Source organism: Nothoprocta perdicaria, unplaced genomic scaffold, assembly GCF_003342845.1.
Source record: "Nothoprocta perdicaria isolate Ctin4 unplaced genomic scaffold, notPer1 scaffold_176, whole genome shotgun sequence".
In the NCBI taxonomy this organism is placed as follows: domain Eukaryota; kingdom Metazoa; phylum Chordata; class Aves; order Tinamiformes; family Tinamidae; genus Nothoprocta; species Nothoprocta perdicaria.
Genome location: NW_020454938.1, coordinates 1,177,213 through 1,194,366, shown reverse-complemented (window position 1 = coordinate 1,194,366; position 17,154 = coordinate 1,177,213).

The window sequence follows — 17,154 nt, the reverse complement described above, 5'->3', positions numbered from 1 at the left end:
AAACTGAGTTAACCAACGAGGACTGCATGTCTGCAACAGCACTACAGAACAACAAAGCAATAAAAAGACAGGCGAAAGCAATAGCCTTAACTCTTCTGTAGCAGCAAGATTTTGTGCAGACTTCTAGAGGTTGAGGTGACCAAGAATTCACCTGCCCTTTTGTAGCACGGCAGTCTCATTATTTTCTTTCTTGCTCTTTTCTCTCTCCTTATGCTGTTTGTTTGTAAGGAAAACAACTTTGGCTTTAAAAACAGGGAAAGAAGACAACTTTCATGACAATATATATTTTTTTTCCCTTTCCCCAGAAAGCACATCTGTAATTCTATCTAAAAGACTGTCTAGAGGGGTCATTTTACACAAGTGAAGGTGTTTTTAAAGAGAAAGGGAAGGAGAGCAGTTGTAAAATGGGAGCTTTACATAGTATTATGCACTCCAAAGACTTTCAGCTGACTTTTCTTTCCTTTTTGCATATTTAATAACAGATTAAAATGATTTTTAATGATGATTGCTTGCTGCTGAAGCTTGTCCTTGCTTACTAAATCTATGATTTGTAGATTATCTAGTTTATCAGTTTACTATGATTATCTAGTTTTGATACTAAATGTATCAAAAAAGAAAAACAACAAAAAAAAAACCTCTCAACTTTATTTAAAAATGTTTAGCGTTTTGGACATGTTATTGTGTTTTTTTCCTTTGTGCCCATTTATTCTATCAAAATTAGCATAACAATTTTCTTCCAGTAAAATAAAATAGTAATTGTCCCTTTCTACAGACATTGTCATCGTTGCACTTAAACACAGGGCCCTATTTTCATCTCTTACCTTCCAGGGCTTTTGTAATACAGCTAGAAAATGAGTTTTTTCTCAAGAACTGTTTAATGTTTTTGCAAAAATGCTTCAGTCCTATATTTTTGGAGGAAAAATCGAAGTAATCAAAATCCATTCTTCCCCTGAGGAATTTCTTTTCTTATAGAAGCTCACCCTTGTTTTKGAAGAGGGTAGACACGCTCTTGTAATAGATTTGGAGTTTGTAAATATTTCTAAGTGACAGATGCGCAAGAACTTCAGGGAGAAGGGCTGGGGTTTGCAGCCTGGTGACTTCTGTAACAGAGTTCTTTAGAGAGGAAAAATCAAAAGAAATGTAAAGCTAGGCCTCAAGTCTGACCTAAATTCTTTGCCTGGTGGGAGAAGAAACCGCACAACCTGCTCAGTCTCCCCGGTATGGGCTGCGTTTTGGGCAGGTCGTGGCAGGTATTTTGTACTCAGGTGGGGTGCAAAGGTGCCCATAGTTAATGCACCGTCTGGCTGCAGCTCTCGCGCGTGGCTCAGCTTTGCTGTGGTGACCGGAGGAGCCCGTCTGCAGAGCAGGATGCTGGTGGCCTCTTACATTGCTTGGGTACCTTCCCCAACCAGAGCGTTGTCCCTAGGGCCGTCCTTGGGCCTCTGCCTGCCTGCCGTGTGCCCGCCGTGCTGGTTTTACTTGCTGACGTGACTGTTTCRTGTCCCATGTCCTGGGGTGCCCACTCCTGCACGCGCTCCCTGGCCTCTCCTGCTCACGTCAGTCCCTGCTGCAGCACATCCCCTCGGTAGCACGTACCTGACTTGCGCTCTCAGACACTCAGACCCGTCTTCAAAATCTATAATGCAATTCACAGAGTCAATTTTTCATCAGGTATTGCACGTCTGTGTCGAGCTGAGCTTTTAAGAGTTGTAGTCTGTGTCTTTTTTTGCCTTTCTGTTTTGTTTGGACTTGCATTTTTATTTTTTTCCTTTGCTCTTTCAGGCGACTAATGCGAGTCATTGACCGGGCTTTTTGCCGATCAGCTGATTTGATTGGTTTTGTAAGGCCAAAATGAAGCCAGTCCCTTGTGGAAACCTTTGAAGGCCTTTGCTAATTCAATTAACCCTAAACTAAATTCTTTGTGGATGGAAGTTGCTGAAACCTGGCTTRCCTACTACAAATAGGTGATTTGGAACAAAAGATTGAAAACCATCTTGCAGAGGGAGGAGAGCAGGATCTCTCAGTCGCCAGGAAATCTTTCCTATCTGCATTGATATTTATTTGCCATGTGGCTTCTTGAAGCTAGATTACTTCTCACCTACAAACTTCTTTTACATAAATTTCATTAGAATAATTATGGTGCCTGAGACTTTCTAGTAGTCTAAATAGCTACTATGTACAAATGGCTAAATTTCTCAGATTTGTGAGTGAGCTCAGATTCCCCTCACTTTACATGTAATGTCTAGCTGGGACAGATTGAGTCCCAAATGCGCAAGAGAGGACAGGAGGGTCTGTCCTGTTGACATGTCATGATGTGCAAGTGGGAACTGCACTGATGAATAGTGGCCAAAGCTCTTTCTTCCAGGAATGGGCCAGGTAAACCCACAGTAGTGTTCTGTAGGAAGCAGCCAGTCAAGGAGCCTGTCTACCCTGGATGAACTCATTGAGAGCAACCAGAAAGTCAAGACGTTAGCAAAATCAATTGCTGCCTGGCAGTCAGTCYACTGACAATGAAGGTTAGAGTTAGAGAAATAAGTCAATATCAGCAAGTTTGACTAGAATAAGTCAAATGAGTGGGATAAACCTGGGCTAATCTTCTCTCACAACCTGTCTTTGGCAACATCTCTTCCTTTGTTAACTGCTGCATAGCCCTTCTCRATGGTCCTTTCTCCATGCTGTTGAGGTAAGGAGAGAGAGGAAGAACAAGATTGGGGGGTTGTAAGTAGTAACATAAGCCCAACTTTTCTCCTGCAGGTTTGGAAATGTGAGTTTTTGGCACAGTGCTGACTTTTCAGTGACTAAGTGTCTCATTAGTTCGGGATGTGGGATGTGAGGGGAGAGGCTGTTGTCAAAATGAAGCCTTATGAAGCATGTATAGCTCAGGATTTCTTCCKAGTGACTTCTTGGCATTTCTTTTTGACTCATAGAAGGAACAGATTTAATGATACAGTTACCCATTGTGCRCTTGACCCCTTGTCTGGTCTCCCCAGAATGGCCCCAAAAATCAAGGCAAGTTTTTAATCAACTCTAGTTAAAGTTCATGGAAGAAGATCCTTTACCAAAGCTCTTTTTGTGTGTGTGTGTGGTTTGGGGTTTTTTTGTATGCATTTGTGCCATCATTCCAATTGATTATTTATRCCAATTATCAACTATCAATCAGGATTGGAGGGAAAATAGTCTGTGCTTGGCCAACTACATGCTTTCTGAGATTTTCAGATGATAACATCAGCAACCTGTTCTGCCCCTTATCCTTCTGTTGTGCCGTTTAATTGGTATGTTTCCCTCCTAAGTTATCYGGAGATTTTTTTCCTCTCTACTTCTCAAAAAGTAAAGCAAAAAATACAATGATTGGGGGGAACAGAATGTCTCTTATTAATTATGACTCTAAGCAGCTTTACCCAGACTAGGGGGCTGGAAAGTTCCTTGGATGGTTTGTGCATAGATTAGAAGCAGCTTTCATATACAGCCTGCACTTCTGAAGTAAACAATTTAAAAACAAAACCTTAAGAAAACCCACAGTGTTACGAAACTCTGTGATTTATTATTTTTAAGTACAAAAAAAAAAAGCCCATCTGGGCTCTGCTGAAAGCTAACAATTAGCTTGCAGTGGAAGAAGGGGAAAGCAGACAACTAGTAACACCTCAGTGGTTGCCTTTGCTGTTTTACTGCTATGGGGTCCATCAGAAAGATGCCATCTCCATGACAGTAAAAAGAAAAATCAAACCCTTTCTGAGAAATGGCGTGCTGAACTCTTCAGCTGTGTGCTTAGTGGTGAGCAAGCATGGTAGAAGTGGTGCCTAGTTAATTAAATCTTACTTTCTTCCTTTTACACGGTAATTACACCAATTATAAGTCATATCCTAATGTTCTTCAAGGGGTTATTTCTAAGAGCTCAGCTCCTTGAGCCTGACCTTAGGAGAAAGAGGCATAAGGTGGAAGTGTTGGCTCAGTTTCAGACTGCTCCACAGCTGCCAATTGTAAAGGAGCCTTTGGATTTCGAGTGTAGAGAGGTTGCATCCTTGAGCAGAAAGGGAAATAAGAACATTGCTACAGACAGTGTCTATTAATGTCCTTGCATCTCCAGGCTGTGGAAGGAAAACMTTGAACTGGCTCTTGCAATTCCGTCATGTGTACGAATCTCTGGGGCCTAGTAACAGACTCGGTCCTGCGCTGATCTCTCCTAAAAGGCCATGGTTTAAGAAGGAGATAATAATAACAAATGATGCTAATAATAATCCTTAGCTGTGCTGCTCCTGGGAGCATTTGGCAGGCAGCAAAGCATGGCCAGCCTGTGGAAGACTTACTGAGAGTCTGGAAGGTGAAAGCCACAGTAATCGCAGTCCTCTTTGGGTTGCTCTGGCAAGTAGGAAAAGGGTCAAAGGACAACAAAAAAGTTGTTCCCACCCTACACAAGGAACTCCACCAAAAAAAAAGATACTGCCTGAGCAAAGGATTAGCCCACTGCCCTGCTCTGTGACTGATGGCACTGTTGCAATAGAAAAAAATGCCTTTCTCCCCACTGTTGTTTTCTACACTCTTGCTTTGGAGCTTTCTCTAAGAGTCTCACCATGAACAAGGTGCCTCCTTCCTCACTGCTGTCCTGCCACAGAGCTAAACACGCAGGGAGGAATCAGAGTCTCCAGGTGGGCTCCTCCAGGTAGCACAAAAACCGGGGCTACGTGGCAGGCGTTGGACGCCCACCTCGCTGGCCCCATGGCACAGAAGCTCAGGTGACTCCCCTGCCAACATCCCAGCAGCAGCCAGCGAGGCCGTGACCRTGTGGAGCGGCGCGGGAGGGTGATTCCAGGCCAGCAGAGAGAGCTCTTGATATGTGCTCAGGCCCAGGCCCTTGTGGAAGCGCATCCCGACCATTGCCATGGCAACTGGCTTTGATGGACTCCAGGGCAGGAGGAGACTGAAGAGTAAGTTACTTAGGGCAGGGGAAGAAAAATTGTGGTTGTAAATATTGTATAAGGGCGCGTGAGCCGTTTATCTGCGGTGGGTGCGTGTGTGGACCTATTTACACATCCAAGGATAATAAGGTAGAACATGACCTAAGCCATGGCCCTAGATATCCATCTCAGTMCAAATCCAGCCCTTCTGTGTTGGCAAATCTGGGGGCTTTGGTTTTCAGGGGAGGTTGCTGCTTCATCGCCTCTATCACTTTAGGCAAATAAGCGATTAAACACCACAAAAATGGCCATACTTCAGGAATTTCCCACTTTTGCAGAACAGTGGAGTCATCCGTGATGGTTTGTCTGTAAGGGCTGAGCAGGCCAATTCTGAATAGTTAAGAGCTACGGAAAGTCCAGATCTAGGAGGCAATGACAAGGGGATTACGAAAAGAACTAAAAAGCCCTGAATAAAATGTCCTTGTGAATCTGAAGCAAACTGCATGTATCAACAATGTGGTCTAGCAAAGTGAGAAGGTCAGGTGCTGGCAGGTGATGACATTCATGCATTTTCCTGTGAACGTTGCATTCAAGGTGGAGCAGCAATGCCACATGGCAAACAAGCGTGGATTAAGAACAGCGATCTGAAAAGCTTCTGTTCAGTTCTTGAAAAGAGCTCTGAGTGTATTGACGGCTTAGCGCTTAATTGGAGGGGGGTTGCCGTGGTCTCAGCAGAGGCAGAGGAGGGATTTGGGCCGTCCTACTGATGGGAACCAAGAGCTGCCGGCCCTTTGGTTGCTCCGAACAGCAAGATGTCCGACCAGGGTTAGCAATTGCAGCAAAGTCAAAGAGGGACCCCCATTCCTCAAAGAAAGTGAGTGCCTCTTTCAAACACATGTGGCTTTTAAAACACAGCTGTGCAGGATGGAGCAGAGGCCAGAAAAGCGTCGTTCTCGCCTTGTCTCCTCTGTCAAGAGCTGCCTCCTAAACCCAGAAGCTCCAGCATGAGCAGACCATGAGSCACAGAGAGCCAGGTCTGGTCACGCCGACTTGACGACTCAGAGCTCTCCTCCTGTTTGAAGGAAGAGGTGCTTTCCTACCTAATAATTCAGGAATGAAAAAGGGAGCCAGAGATACCAAGCGTGTGAACTGCTGCAGCCCCTCGAGCACATGGTTTTCATCAGGCAGGACCTACGCCGGTGATAGGAGCTCATTGGAGGTGCTTTCTGATGGGGCTCGTTAGCACCACTAAATCAGAGGCRCAACCCTGCTGCTCTCCTTCTCACGCGGTCGCCTCTGCTGAAGAATTTATCATTCCCATCCCCACCCCTTTCTACTTGGCATTCCGGAGTTATTTATTTATATCAGGAGAGACAATTGCAGTGTTTCACGGATGGCCACGGTGGAATGCTAAGCAGGCAGGCGCCGGTCCCGCAGGTACGGCAGGATGTGGAGTTGATTTGGCCGATTCTACGTGACTAATATTAAATATCACCATATGGAGCCGAAGCCTTCCCCAGGAGTTTATCACTAATTCATCTAAGGGTGACTTTTGTTGTCAATGTTAAAGTAACACTGGGCCTTATTATTTCCCTTTTTTTAATGTTTGCTACATTTTCTATTTTTTAATTTCTATGAACTGGTTGAGGCAAGCAGAAATATTAATTAACTTTATTTGAAAATAAATGTCTTCAGAAAGGGTGCTTCTGCAGTCAGGCATGGGAATGGAAATGGTGTAATTTGGTCTTAATAGAAGGTGAGGAAATAGCTTTCTTCCCTCCCCTCTCTTTGAAATCAATTGCTCAGCTATGAACCCTTATTCTTAGAGGAGATATTATATGTAGGGAACTTGCTCTATTTAAACAGCATCACCTATCTACTGATTTTTTTTTTTATGTTTGCAAAAGTGTTCTGTGAGTTTCTATCTGCCAGCTGGACCACTTATCCACCATTTTATGGGAATCAGCTCCCACCTGTAACACATGATGAGGGCTGTTCACCTTGACCCGCYGCTTCTTATAAATCATTACTGGTTTCCCAGAATCGTGTGCCCCGTCCCCGCCTGAATGACTGGCGTGCTTGACCACTCGGAATTAAACGAATGTCTGTCTCGGGTAGGGATGCCCTGGCACGCATGGGAGCAAAGCCGATCCTCCTGCTGCTGCYCTCTCAGAGACCTTTTCATTTGCTGGGATCCCTTCTTCCTTTTTGCCGCTTCCCCTGTTTTTCCCCCRCTGCAGGGGACATTCCTGCCATGGGCAAATGGTGCCAAAGAGCCTCGTCTTTCCGAGGTGCTCCAGGAGTGGAGGGTGATGGCCAGGCCGAGCGGGTCCAGCCAGGGGTAAATGTCATGGGCAAAATACACCCAGTGCTGTTCCATGCACCCCACCTCAGTGCCCACTCCTTCCCCGAGAAGCAGCAGGCTGGTTTTAGATGGGTCCCACTTGTCCACCCCTAAGCTGTTCAAAAAGAAAAGATCTGGGGGGAAGCAAGTTCAATAGGCCAAGGGAAAAAATAGACATGAGAGAAAAATGGGAAATCTGGACCTAGATCCTCCCATAGCTCTCTGTTATTTCTCACCATCGTGGAGGAAGCTTTTTTGCTCCAGTGCTTGAGTGTCTCATAAAGAAACATTGAGCCACTGAAGCCTGGCCGGTGGCATGCCATGAAATGAGGAGGTGGTTGCACTTACGGACATTCAATATCAGCAATTTCTGACTAAGTGACATCTTTTAAAGACTCATTCAGTTATGTTTCACGCATTTTCACTCCTGTGTCAGAATGGCAGGCAGACTTAGGATCACTTATTGGCTATATTTTTCCTACCTGAACGTAAAATGTCTTTTTTTTTTTTTTTCAGTACAATTATTCTGAACTGCCAAGGTTTGCAAGATTTGGTTTGGAGGCTATTTGCAATCTCTCCCAAAAACTTTTCACCTTTATATTATAGGCACGTAATTTAAACTCTGCTTTACCTTAGTTTTGGTTTAGGAATGTATTTCATTTTCTTTTCCTTTTTTCTTTAAATATCAAGGAATATCATTCATGGCAAAGAAAGCCCAAAATACCCTTGCTGGATAATGTTGCCAAACATAGCAGTCATACAGAATCTGCCTTAAAGTATGTATTTTTTAAAATAATTTTTAAGGGGACTTTGGTATTAAATGTCATCCTTTGTAAATCTACAAAATTTACACTGAATAGCTAAAGACGCCCTCAGGGTCTGTGACATGCACTGAGTGCTGTAAGAACTTGCTTGGGCATCTCTGAAGGCCACATCAGACTTAGCCCATAAACTCTGTGGACCCCTGTTTTGACAACAACTTGGATTTTCTACCCAATTTGCATCAGCCAAAACATATGTATGTTTTATATATGTACATTATGCATTATGTCTTGTGTACATACGTACATTATGTATGCCAAAACATAGCAGTAAACCTTTCCCACTGCATGCAGCGTCTTGCATGAAACGGCATTGCCCTCAGTTGTGGACATGAAGCAAGTCAGTAACCTCAGCACAGTTACAGACTCAGATATAGGGAGTACCTTAATTTATTTAAATGCATCCATTCTGCTAGTTCTCAATTTACATGAATTTATATCAGCAGTCCTTTCAGGACAAAGAGGGCAATGCCTCAGATGCTACTTCCCTTTGAAGGGACTGAATTTTGCGTAATATTATTTCCTAATGCCCATACATCTTCAGAAAACTTGCTGCGTGCTCAAGTAAGAGTTACAATTTGGAGGATAAACAGCTGAGTCCCTCATATACCCTTAAGAGGCTAAATCCGGCGTAGGTACCAAGCAGAGGGCTGGAGTTGTGAATTGTTAAGTCTGSGAATATGGCGACATGATTGAAAACAATTGAGTTACCAGGGCTTAATGAATTTCCCCTCTCAGTCAGCTGCTGCGTTGCTGCTTGTCAGCTGGGATAATGGGGCTGCTTTCAACTGTGTGATCACAGCCTCTGCGTTCAGCTGGCCAAATAGCTCCTTGTATCTCTCATCTCTTAAAAACCTCAGACTCCTATCGTGCTTTTTTGGCTACACTCTTCCCTTTCCTTCCTTAAGCAAATAATTTTCAGAAAACTGGAAACCAAACTGTCAGCAACAAGTTCATTCAGCCATTGCCCAGCTATACTTGCCTTAAGATTTCCGATAACAGTTGTGTGCATCAGGAAGATATCTTTACTCGCTGACATTTAGGGTATTCTAGAGACTGTTTTTCTCTCCTTTTGACTAGGGTTAATATTCAACAGAAATGTACTGTTGCTTAGAAACTGTCTTGTGAAGCTGAATTCATTAATGCTTTTTCCAGTTTGCTCCCCGGAACCTTGTTAGATAGTGTTTCCCACTTTCATCCTAATTAACAGGTACCCAGCAAAGAAATAAATAAAATGTAGAGAATAGACAGCGTTGCTGCCCACCCTTTGGCAGCCTCTTCCTCAATCTGCAAGGGAATAGCCGCAGCTCTGACCTCAAGCTCCTAATCCTTTCTCAGTAGTTCATAGCATCCTTCAAGCAAAACAAATACAATTCTTGGGTTGGTCTTGGCCTTGCTGACTGTTGAGATGACTCTTTCCGTGTCCTGGGTGCCTGGGGAGTCGTAACTGGATGGGTGGGCTCTCCCTCTTRCAGCCCTGGTGAATTCAGTAGCATTTCACGCAAACTGAATTGTTTTTTGCCAGTGCTGGGCAAGGCAAACGCGATGGGTTTGCAGCTCTGATGTTGAGGACTATGCAGAAAAGGGCACCAGATAATCCATCCAGCTGTGCAGGAACCGCGGGCTCTGAGGACACCACTCTGAAAGCTCAAGGAGAGCAAGATCAAGTGTCTGTCTGAGTTAAAAAAAAAAAATGGGTATTCCTGAGCCTAGTTGCAATCTCAGTTGCATTGATAGGCAAAGCAGGGCTGGTTCTGCTGCTGACATTGGACTGCCTGCACACTGTGAGCTATACAGCATGAGAGCTTCCAGGTTGTTGAGATGATGTTGAGGCACTGCTTTCAACAAATAGCTTTAAAGTTTTACATATAAAGACTTCTTATTTGTCTGTGCTGATCCTGAAGTACTAATTGCCCCAGTCTTCTGGGCAAGTCTACCATTTGCCTCAGATCTTCTGAGATGTAGTGACTAACTCAACATCCCCTCCATTTTTCCACAAGTCTTTAACTTAATTTCAGAAACAGGAGTCCTCTCAAAATGTGGAGGGAAGTTCATGTAATTTAGCAAACATGTGACGATTTCTACCGCTCCTCCTGCTCCCAGTCTGCATGAAGCGTGCAGAATTGCCAAGGCAAAGGTGTTTCCATAGTGTTTTCAGCTTAGGCCCCTACAGTCAATATCCTGGCCTGGGAATAGCCAAGAGCTTGTTAGCTTGGGCTTTTCAGTCCAGATTTGCAGACAAAGGGCAGGGAAAATTAGCTAAGGATCTGAATAAAGAACTTACTTAATTTCTAGATGCTTATGCAAGCCTCCCATGCCCCCAAGGCACCAGTGTCTCCACACTGACGATAAAGAACATTGCAATTTCCATACTGAGTGTTCAGGCAGAACTGTTAATGTCACAAACATTTTATTTAATGCCAGCCCTGATTAGATTTACCAATATTTAGCATCTATACACGGTATTAAGAGATCCTAAGTGGTCAGGTCCTATTAACAATTTGTCTTTGAAGTTGCCCTGTTAATTGCTTTGTTCTGCTTTAAGGGACTGRTCCAAATTCTGTTAAATAAGGAAGGCAGTATGCTGCTGATTTCCTAGAAGCTGACAGCAGGTTCAGGTAAAACAAAGATAAATTTGGGGAGGTTACTCACAACCCAAACTAAACCACAGCCACTTGTGGCAAATGTGCATTCAACTTAGTTATTTAAATGGCAATCTCACTTAAACAGTAAGGCTGAATTGGCATCGTTGAAAGATTTTCCCGTGGACTTTGTGGGAGCAGCCTGCTCTCTTGTCAACAGGATTGAATTTCGTGAATGAAGGAGATTTTTGTGTTGTTTTGCTGCTTAAACAGTAAATAGCATTTTTTTCAACTTAGTTCAAACGTGTCGTGAACATTGGTCGTTTCAGTTACTGCTTCAGCTCAAGGAAGAGAACATTTTGAATAAAATAAATACTTGGATATCACATGCTTTGAAATCTAAACAATCKTAGTAGAAAAAAAAAGTCAGAAGCTGAAAGTTCACCAAGAATCCTTCTCCTGAACAACAGCGATTTGCAGGTGGACCTTTTTTTGTTGAGAATCTTTTTTGAAAAACGCGTTTTGAATTAGGCTGCAATAAATCTCTTTTCTGATCTTCCAGAACTGCAAACAAACCAAGAAAATKCAGGCAGCTCTGTGCATGAGGGAGTCTATCTCGGAAAGCTTTCCAGCACACTTTTGCAGATGCTAAAACTTGAGATTGCTCAGATAAGCTGCAGCGAAACCAGGCCAGGCAGCAAGGTCTTTACCCGTACTTTTTGAGTCTCACTATCGGTAACGTTTCTCACTGTGCATCCTTTTCACTGTATTAGCATGAAAGCTGTGATTAGCGAGCACAAAATCAGCTTACAGGTGGGATGTCTAGTATTTTGCTAAAAGCCACTTTCTGTGTCCTCAAAATATGACTTGTAAATGAGTGAGGCAGGAAAGGCAACAGAGGAAAGGAAGGAGTAAAGAGCAGTTGTTAGAGTTTGAATCTGCCCCAAAGACCCCCTTTTTTCTTCATTTTTAATTTAAAAAAAAATAAAAAACAGCAAATAAAATGATGGGTAACCCTGTTTTAACTCACCCTGACTGCAGGAAGCATCTCAGATGTACAAAACACCTGGCTATAAAGAAGACCTGGGTTTCCTCCCTCAGTCTCAGTTTTAACCAGAAGGTAAAACATGCCCAGTTCTCACACTGCTTTTCTCATTGAAAGGAATGAGAGGATGAAAAAAAAGAAAAAAGAAAAAAAGAAGTGTGACAGGAAAGATGGACAGAAAGAATGAGAGAAAATCTGTTCCTTGGCGCGAGCGAAAGGATTTGAGCACATCTGACTAAGCCGTCTCTAGTGGATGGAGGCTTGARAACACTGGCATGGAGATACTTGTGTGTGTGACTCACAGCAGAGTTGCCATTAGATGAAGTGTGATTGACCTGTGAGATACATATGAGAAGTCAGTATTTGCACCAAGTGGAAGATGGAGCTTCCACTAAGACTTGAGGCATTAAATGTCAGGATGTCCAAGGACCTTCCCCAACTCTGCAGCTGTTTCTTAGTGGGCAGCAGCGAGTGCCTCTGGAGAAGGGCTGGTCCTGGGCAGTGGCCATGCCCGTTTTGCAGAATAGCTAAACACTGCCTGAGCATTTGTACAAGTAAGAAAATTGCTCGACAGGGAAAGAACTGATTTTTTTTGGCTTAAGTACTGCAATAGGCCCCAGGAGATGCAGATTTAAGACCAATTTCTATTGCAGACTCACTAAAGAGGTGTGAGTTAGTCGCCTGCCTCAGCTCCCTATCTGTAAAACGAGGCATAAAACGTCCTCTTACTCTTTTTCAGTCCTATTTAGATCGTATTCCCCTGTGAGCAGGAAATACACTTCACTCCATCATGATATAATGCCCAGGATATAATGCCCAGGACAAGAAATCCCAGTTTCAAGTACAGTTTCTGCCTGTTCACCAGAATTCATTGAATTCTTCCATGCCGTCCTCTATTGCTTTTACAACTTTGCTTTTGCCACCATGAGGGGTTTGCAGTGCCTGGGGCTGAGCTTGCAAGGTCAGGAGATGTCCCCGTTTCGGTGCCATCTCAGCTGTGCCACCTGGCTGCCTGCCTCTGGCTCCTGAAGGGAGCCTGGCTGGAAATGAGTCCCAGGGACATTCTGCCTTCCTGATGAAAGACGAGCACAGAACAGTTGTTATCGCATTCCCGCCTCTGATGTTCTCGTCCTTTTCCCGAGGTTGTCCTAGACAAGTCCCAATTATTTGCCATACAATGTCAGGCTGTTTTTTTTAACAGTGTGTGGCTGAATAAGGAAAATGAGGGTTGACTTGAGCACACTCTGATAAGGTCAGTTAGTGCATCCTGAACCCGGTGATAACCTGGGCTCGTTCATCGTTACTCCTGGTGCACAACTTCCCTGGATCCCAGTGGCACGGGCTCTATCCTGAAGGGAGCCAAGGCCCCAGAGGGGATCTCCCAGGGTGGAGAGACGTGCACCGTGCTCCCTGGGGACCCGTGGCAGAGGGAGACTGTGCTCTGCTTTTCACAGATGAAGAACAGATTAATCTAGGCTTTTATTTGCGAGTAAAAGCACGAGCTCCTATAAAGAGTCTGTGAGAAAGCGAGCGGTGCTTCCTTTGACATTGCCGGCAGCTGCCTGGACTGCCGCAGCCACGATGCTGCAGCCGAGAGGCTCGAGCCGCTCCTTGCTGTCCCTCTGCTTTATGGCCATCCTGGGGACATCGGGACCCATCGGCTCATTTCACCCGTGAGCCGCAGGGCTCAGGGAAGAGCCTTATGCTCACGAGGCCCAGCCCTTGCAGGGCGCGGGCAGGAAGGCAGGGCTGGGCGAGGGGGAACCCCTAAGAAGGTGCCTTGCTGGGATGAGCCCCTTTTCAGGACTCCTTCAAGACACCTCCAGCCATCCTGGCTGGGTCCTGGCAGAGATATGGCCAGGCAGATCTGCACCTAATGGCAGCCAGATCTATTCCCTGAAAAACAAATGCGAGGAGCACGATCAGCTGGTGTTTGCTGGAGCAGCTACATCATGACGGGACCAAATGCATGCAGCACCCGCGGTACTTGGCTGCAGGCACCTGCAGATGTGGTAACCACCAGATCAAAACTTAAGTGGTTTACAGTGTTTTCAGAACCCAGAGACCTGAGCCTCGTGCTAAGCCTGCAGCACGTTGCGCTTTTTGTATTTTGAAGGTTAGCAGCAGATTTGACCAGAAAAGACTGGTTTTCCCATTAAAATCAGACATGCAGTTCACTGCTGTTAGAGAAAACAGACATGTTCTTTCTGTTCTGGCATATCCCCTTCTTCTGCCATTGACTCTATCTGCTAAGAGCACAATTCAGGGAAGGGTTGTAGCTCCGTTGTCAGAGATCAGGGAACAGAATGACTTCAGTAAAATTTCTTGTATTTATTTATTTAAAGGCCTGACTGAGGGTTTTGGAGGTATTTGGATACGAACTCACACTCTTTGTTGAGGCAGCCCATCTGAATCTGAGCTACTACTATTGAGTTAGCTACTCATCTAAATACTCATTCTGGTCCATCTCTAATGATAATTACTATTATGTGTGTGGTGTTGGTGGCCTGTGGAGACAGGTGGAATAGGAGGAAAGCTTAATGTGCGCACAGTGCATTACATGCACAAGTGCTTATCTTGGCTATTCACAACAGAGAACAATAATTCTTTCCCAAACAGAACAACCAAAAAGAGGTTTAGGCTACAGGAACAGCACTGTGGTGACAAATCCATAAATAATGGGAGCATTTGGACTCAGGATTTCAACTGTCCCAGTTCTCTGATGTGAATATCCAAGGAAGGGATTTCTGATGAGGAATTTTTGGTTACTGCCTGGTTCGTTATTATTATATTCTTTGCAGCAGAGAGACCTTAAACGCACATGCACATGCGCGTGCACACAGGGACTATTCCTGGCTTCGTGGCACGTGTTTCCTTGCATTTCATGTAGCAGTTTCCAGCTAGTCCTCTCCTCCTAGCCCTGTTCTCAGCCTTGCCACTTGCGCAGCACGGTGCCTTGCTTTTAGACACGTTTGATAAGTCCTTGTGATTAAATATTCCCCAGGCTTTCCATTTATACCTTGTGCTATAGATCAGCGTGTGTATACAGAGACATATATATTCGATTTATGGAAACTATAATAACCTTCAACGAGATAATCTCACCTGTCCCCAGAGTGTTAATCTTCATTTCCCACAGCCGCTTTCTCTTAAATCTGACTAAAGGCTGTTGGGGCTGGCGGGAGAACAGCAGTGGCCTGCGCAGGCTTTGGGATAGCAGCCGTGGAGCCCAAAAAGCGGGAACGATGCCGACAAGCTCAGGAGTCCTGTGCAAATTACACAGCCGTCGTCAGGATTTCACGCAAGCTAATCCTATTTGTGCTCTGCTCTGTGTTTCTCGGGAGCCAGGCTCCTGCCGTAATTACACCTGGAATTTTTTTTCTCTCCTAAGCTGCATTTTTAAAGTTCAGGCCCAAGGTTATGCTGCTGAGCTTCGGGTTAACCACGTAGTGACTTGAGATTTCAAGTGCAAAAGTCTCATGTTTGGCTGTACATGAGTGCAACGGAATTATTATTTGAATGGATTTGCAAGCAATACAATATCATGGTTGAGTGTTCCGATAAGACTGAAAGGAAATATTTTCAGAATATTGTAGTTCAAGGAAAAAGCATTAAATGTCTTAGCTTGCTGTCTTAGCTTGCTGTCCCAGCTCATGATTAAACCAACCAGAGAAATCTTGTCCTTGCCCACCAGATGTAAATTCCATTTTCTGACAAGCCTAAGGGATAGTTCCCTGTTTCCAGGATGCTGAGTGGAGGAGAGCAGCATCCTGGCACTTTTATATTCCATGTGTCTCGGAGAGGGACAGCCCCTCATCGGAGCACAAGGCACTTTGTGTTATCAGATACTCGCTATACCTATTAAATCCAAAGTACACCTCCGTGACAGCAGTTGGACAGTCCCTTAGTGAAAGCTGGTCCTGAGGTAGCAACAGTCTTGACATATTTATCAGATGTTTACAACATGGTTTTGATTCCTGTCAAGAAAAGTGCTGTTTAGGAATATTTTTTTTTGTATGTGTGTTTTTTATGTATATTAAATAAAGGCCAGTAAAATGCATTCTCATCAACTTCACGTATATTTTTTTTTCATTGTGAATAAGAGAACATGAGAATTTCTTGCTTTAGAAAGAAATAAAATAAACAGCACTTTTTATTGACTAACCATGGATGTTCCCAGTGACAGAAGATACATAACTTATTCCTTTCCAACCTCACCATGACACTGGCCAGTCGGCAGTGTAAATCTTCTTCTCCTCAGGTCATCAAAACATTTGGGTTTTGTTTTGTTTTGTTTGGATTTATTTTTGTTGTTGTTCTCTCTTTCTTTTTCCTTCCCAGGCATTGGTTATAACCGTATTACCATATTATACAGTTTGTATACTGGTTCGGTAACAACCATGACAAGGTGTCCTGCCTTGAGTTTGCTCTCTCCAGTTGTTTTCCTTTGTAAAGAAAACAGGCTCATCCCTAGGTGCAGTGGGACCCCATAGCTACCATATCTCAAGGCTGAAATGAATTAAGATATCTGGAAAAGAAGTTGGGTGGTATGGAGCTGGCCAGATCCCAGGAGCCTTTTTTTGTCCTGGGTTTTCCACATTCAGCAAGCGTTCCAGGGGTGACATTCAGTACGAGAAGAAGGAGCTGAGCGGCATCTTTGTCTTTCACAAAAATGGGTACAGGCAAACTGTGATAATGGACCGTGCAGCTTTTCTTAACGAGGATCTGAATTAGAGCAGGGCACGGAGCTATTGATGCCTTTAGTGCTGGTTAGTCTCTTTGGCATGGTGTAAAGCAGTACACGTGGGGACGACTGTCACAAAACACCAGAACGCATCGGTGATAGAGGCAGGGTGAGAGACCCAGGGTGGATAAGGAGCTTAGCACAAGCCTGGGAAGGGTTTCTGGCCCTCGTGTTGCCCAGGGACAAGTGCTAAACCTAGAGAGGACTGAGAAAAAGAGGAGAGGAAGGAGGGAAGGTGTCGTACAATGGCTTCAAAGTGCAAGAAAAGATGAGACTGGCCCTTTCTCAAGAGCTTAGAAGCAAAATTGGCTTCCTGGAGAGAGAACATAAGAAATCTGGCAACCTAAATATATTTAAAGGGCTTAAAGCTCTCCAGGGAAAATTTTGAGGCTATTGAAGTGGAAAAACCATTTGCTAAGATTAAACAGGGTTTTTTTTCTAGGAAAAAAATAAAAATAAAAAATTGACAAAGCAGACAAATGTTTGGCAGGAGACCCAGAAAGAAAAAAAAACCCAAAAAACTGGCAACAGCAGCAACTTGATGTGGGAAATCTGGGTAGGGGAAACATCCAGCCAGTTTCCCCATTGTCTTTCACAAAAGGCTGCAAGGGGAAAGTGAGGACTTTCTTTTTTATTATTATTATTATTTTCTTTTTCAAAGCAAGCTCTTGAGGAAACCATGCAGAGTTTCCTAAAGAGCCAACTTTTCAAAAAAAAAAAAAAAAA